Raw genomic sequence first — 6,000 nt, 5'->3', positions numbered from 1 at the left:
ATAATTGTTTATACATTGTTATTTACAGATTGACGGGCTAGAGATGGTGTATCATGCAACCACTGCTGAGGAGTTTCTGTCCTATGGCCTAAAGTATATCCACACCGAGATTGGGAAGATTATTGGGATTTTTTGGGAGTTTTCATGGGTAGACGAGCCTGGACATGAGGCACCCCTGACACAGACACAGCCTGAGCCTCAGTTGTCTCTGGATGTTCCACGTAATAGACATGAGGGTTGCGGATTAGGACGTACCCGTGAGCGAGTACAAGCTGTCCCTGTTCCGATTGTTGGACCTAGACCAGTGATAGAATCTCAGGGGTGGTTCAGACCTCCAGTCTTTTTGACTACGTACGGCTCACAACCTATGTATTATCAGGGATCACAATATGCAGGAGGTCCTAGCCAGCCCGAGTCTCAGCACCCTTACATGGATTCACATGAGCCAGTTTTTCAGGCTAGTCCCATGGCTATGGCAGAGGGTGAGCAGCAGTACTCCCGACCCTACTCACAGGATCTTGAGGCTGATCTGTCGGAGTGTACTCAGGAGGATACATATGATGTGTGGACAGCACTGGGGCTTATCCCCAGTAGCCATGATAGTGATGCTACTGAGGCCACAGATAGCCAGACCCAGGGCATCATGCTATCCCACATGCGGGCCAGTACATCTGGCAATGGTCATTCAGTTCATGTACGACACTCTCCAGATTTGAGTGGTCACGCAACGGCAGATGATTTCATTCAGGCGACGATGGATGATTACCATACTCCACCACCAGCGGCACCTGAGGGCGACTGGGCATGTGACCGACGTATTCAGCCAGATCGGGATGCACGTCATAGGCCATGGCCACCATGGTCGTAGATACATATCGTTTCCGTTTTTGTTATTTCATTTACTTAGTTTAATTACGTGTATTTGGACTGTATTTTGTTATGTTGTGGACTATATGTATTATTTAAGTCTAGGTGTTATATGTTGTGTATTTGACATGAACGTCTACAAAATGCATACCTTTAACGAAAACATCACGCAACAAAACCAAAAAGCATACATAACAACAAATAATACAAAATAACGTCAAAGTGAAACAAGAAATAAAGCAAGTGCACAAGTACGCAAGTGCACGTGTCACAAGTAATAAAGGGATGTGTGAGTCCAAGTATCGTTCCCACGGAGATGATTTATAAAGCAATAATTATTTTAAGTAAAGAAACTAGATAAAAGATTGATTTTTGATGGTTGGGTTTATAGAATAAAAGACAATTGAAATTAAGAAAACAATAAACTAAAATAATAGGTATTAAGTTGATGGATGAGATATAGGTCATGATCAATTTCCCTGATACAGCAATACTGAAACGATGCTTTAACAATGCTATATCAATGTTTAACTAGTAACCGAACCCTAAAGTATGCTGGGGCTTTTGGCCAACCTAACATATATACCCAATAACTAATTCCCACATCTCTATGGCCAAACTAATCACTGAATTGTTCAAGTTCAAGTTCAAGGCTATGTGGTGTGAATGATCTCTCTACCCACAACTTAATCAAGTTATATTTTAACCTAATTAATCCACACAATTCAACAAGGGTCTGGATTCGAAAACCTCTCGGCCCCAACCTCCTCAATATCATATATGTATCTCTCGACATGCACACATGAATAAGATTAAGCAAACTCGTTGAATAACTAATTAAATATTAACATAAACAAAGTTTAGGCATACATATCAATGTTACAGCATAAGTACTTTATCACCTAACCTATAGAGCAATTTAGCTCATAATGGAATTAAATAAAACAGAGAAAAGAAAGAAAGAACTCATTGGAAAACAGAAAAGAAGATGAAAATGAATGCTGTAGGAAAACGGCGTCACTGCTTTGCTCCAGCACTGCTCCAGCAACTCTTCCTCCTCCAAGAACCTTACTTTCTCTCTCTAAAACGTGGGAGGGGTACTACATTCTTCCCCTCCCTTCTTTCTTGTCTTTCTGACCTCTCTCTCTCGCTTTTGAATCCGTGGGGGAACTCCTCTTTAAATAGGAAAAGTGGTTGGATAATTGGGCTTTAGGGTTAGGAGTGAAAATCCATAATTCTTGTTGTTACAGCCTTATCGTATCCCTAAATTCTTGGGATGTTGGCACTTGTTGGATAAAATCTTGATCTTCTTGGAATCCTTGTGCCAATGTTGTTGTTGACCGAATAGGAGTTGAGTTTGTTGTCCTTGATCCTTGGGATTTTCAAATTTGTTAGCACTTAATTGGATAAGATCTTTATCTTCTTGGATTTCTTGTGCCAATGTTGTTGACCGAATCAAGGTTGTTGTCCTTGTTCTTTGGGATTTTGATAAGATTCAATCTTTGAATTTGTCTTTGACTCTTGTGATTTCTGAATTAAATCTTCAGAAACTTCCCTTGCTTGCTGGTGCATTGTTGGGGAATAACTAACTTTTGAAATTCAAAAGTTCGGTTGTCCCTTTGTCCACGCTGTCATGCTGTAGCGCTTGCTATATCATTACTTCGTCAGCTTCTCTGCTACAGCATTCCTACGTCAATTTTCCCTGCGAAGACAAACATTCAACAAGTCATCTTTTCTTACACAAAATCAAGGGATATTGTCTCATTTTCCATTCTTAGTCATCTCAAAGCACTTAATCATGAATATGCAATAATTAACTCAATTAACATGCAAAGAGGTCAACTTATATGGAATTTATGCAGCAAATTCATCATAAAAATAACAAATTAACTCTCATTAGGGAGAGTTATCAATATCGTTTCTGTTTTTGTTATTTCATTTACTTACTTAGTTTAATTACGTGTATTTGGACTGTATTTTGTTATGTTGTGGACTGTATGTATTATTTAAGTCTAGGTGTTATATGTTGTGTATTTGACATGAACGTCTACAAAATGCATACCTTTAACGAAAACATCACGCAACAAAACCAAAAAGCATACATAACAACAAATAATACAAAATAACGTCAAAGTGAAACAAGAAAAAATCATTAACGTCTAAGGTTTATTCTGTCAAGCGTTTTCTCCGCGATTGGGACAGGCACTGCGATTATGGCCTCGTTCCTTGCAAATTCCACACCTTATATGACTTTGACTTGTCTCAACTTCATCCATCTCATTACGGATGCGGATGGACTTTGGACGGCCTTTTGCACGCAACATAGAGGAGTCAGGAATAAGTTGTGGACCTTTATTACGTGGTTTTGCTTCCTCATTACCAATTGGTTGCCACAGATATGAATAAGCCTCGGCCAAGTTAGTTGTCAAGAAAACATCATCCACATATAAGAAAGGATTCTGCCGAACACTTAAAGCAGCAGCGGCATGACTGCACGGGTATTTAAAAGCCTTAAACTTTCCACATTGACAGTATCTCTGTGGGAGATTGACAGAATACGAACGATCCCATCCCGCGTCAACCTCGAATATTGTATGTTCCACGTTATGTGCACGCACATGGTGGCCTGTTGCTAGAACTTCGTTCTTCTTGACCAATTCATCAACATTTTTGCGATGACGATGTGCAAATTGAAGTTGCGTAGCAGCAGATGTACCTCTCGAAACAAAATATTGAACCAATCTACCGTATGTGTGCTTAACCAAAGCAGTAATGGGCATATTTTTGGCCCCTTTCAACACCATGTTCACAGATTCTGCCAAGTTTGTTGTCATATGCCTGTATCTTCGTCCTTCAACATCGTATGCACGCGACCACTTTTCTTTCGGGATGACATCAATCCATTCAACAATCTGAGGACTACCTTCACAGAACATCGCAAGACCTCTTTCAAAGTCAACCATTGCTGGAGTATACCCTGCACAGGTGTAATATTAGCATACACACATAAGAGATGTACTATGGAAAAAATTACATAAGTAAAGTTCATAGAAGTTTACCTAAATTCTTTAATGTCTGCTTCAAGCCCTCATTTCAAAACTTTTGATTGAAGTTGCTTACAATATGACGAATACAAAACACGTGATATGCATTTGGTGGCAGCCAATTACAGTTATTCTCCACAACAGATATTATGCTATGATGTCGATCAGAGATGAGGCATATGTTTGACATTTGTGTAACATGAGCACGAATATTAACAAGAAAATAGTCCCAGAATTCCAAGGTTTCACCTTCAATGATGGCAACATTTCATGCTTAACTTTGTAGGCATACTCTCAATTACAATTGCTTCTTGATGCTCCTTAATGAGGTTGTCCTTCAGTGCCATTTGGACCTCTTTTTTTGTTGCAAATTCTTGGTTCACAAATAACTTGTCACCCAGTTGACACGGACCTTGTATTGATCCCGATCCTGAAACTGTACCATCTGTGCACGATTCTTGTTTGCTACGATAACTCCAATAAATATATGAGTAATGCGAAATTCCTTCCCAAAAAGGGATAACAACATCGTTCCCTGCATATGGTAATTAAAACATGTTAACACAAACATCCTAAATCAAGTATATAAAGATTCTATAAATTACCTCTATTATGATTTCGAAAATCTGCGGATGCAACGTCATGCAGTTGCGGGATTTTAGCGACCACTGGTTCATGGTATATTGGGATTTGAGACGCGCTCATATCACCACCTTCATCTCCTTCTAAAGCACTAGCATCCTCCGCCAGAAGACGTTCTTCCATTGCGATATTTTCATTATCATCGTCTTCTTCTTCATGCATGATGGGACAAAAATTCATTCCCATCTAAGCCCATTTGGATGGCAAAATACCATCTGTTCCCTCACCTGATGAGCAACTTTAGCACTAAAAGCACATGTTTAATATCTTTATGACAAAAACACAGTGGGGAATAGATTGTGACGTAAGTCTTTGGAAAATATATAAAAAGCGGAACGGATTGGGAACATTAAATACACCTGCTCCACTCATTTAATATTTCTGACTACTTTACAGGAAACGTTGGAAAGAAGTTTTCATAAAGCATAAGCGGTGCAGCAATCAAGCAAGAGAAAACGTGCGCATCAGGGAATAAACGGTTCCTATTGGCTAAAGAGGAAAGCGAGGCATGTGGATGATCAGAAGGAAAGACAAATCTCAACAATAACTGTCTCATCTAGCCACTTGCGCCCCTTAAAGCACTGTTCACACCGCCCCTTTCATGCAGTCAAGAAAACAACTCCAAGGGAATTACTCACTTTGCCATTCATTCTTCTGCCTATAAATAGGACGTTCTATCACGAAGAACACATCGAATTCCTTAAGAAGAGATCACTTAGTTTATGTTGTAGTTTTTCTTTTGTATAGTTTTAGCTGTAGTTAAGTGACAACACTTCTTCTCTATTCTGTATCACCCACTTGAGACTCCTCATGAACAACAACCATATTCTCCACTTTCTATTTTGTGTAACCTAAGTTATTTCCATTTAAATATAAGTGTTATTTCTCTCCTTTCCACTCATTATCTTTGAACTGAATCTCGGGTCTATGGGATTTCAGTTCAGAATAATTATGTTTAAAGTAGTAGCCATAGGCTAAACTATCTGTGGAACGGAAAAACTGCAAAGTTCTTAAAGACTTATTTTCAAAACTTTTGTACTGAGCTTTTGTATTTCTCTGGTTAAGTAAGCTATATTCATTGTGTATCAATGGAAATTGAACACATACTGAGAAAGGAACTTCCATAAGGAAGGGATTTCAGACAGCTCAACCAGAGGGGGAAGGTAGTGTTGTGGAAACAACACTGCTGGTTGCCTTAGGAATAAGGGATCACCTCATTCATTTTAAGGTTCTGTGCTAAGTAACTGTTGGAGTCAAGGGAGCCATAAGAATATGAAAACTTGTGAGCCATTTAGTCCATAAGCTGAGGAATCAGACGTTGGCAGTGAAGAGTCTAGAACAAAGACAAAAGTGTTAAGTCTTGAGTAGAGATAATAACTATTTAAGAATGGAACAATGGATCCGTTCATTCTGTTAAAATTGTTTTACACCATCCATACTGTTGTCT

Source organism: Gastrolobium bilobum, unplaced genomic scaffold (genome assembly GCF_033153095.1).
Source record: "Gastrolobium bilobum isolate Gb01-03AN ecotype WA unplaced genomic scaffold, APGP_CSIRO_Gbil_v1 utg19336, whole genome shotgun sequence".
Classification (NCBI taxonomy): domain Eukaryota; kingdom Viridiplantae; phylum Streptophyta; class Magnoliopsida; order Fabales; family Fabaceae; genus Gastrolobium; species Gastrolobium bilobum.
This window is presented reverse-complemented; position numbering follows the sequence as displayed.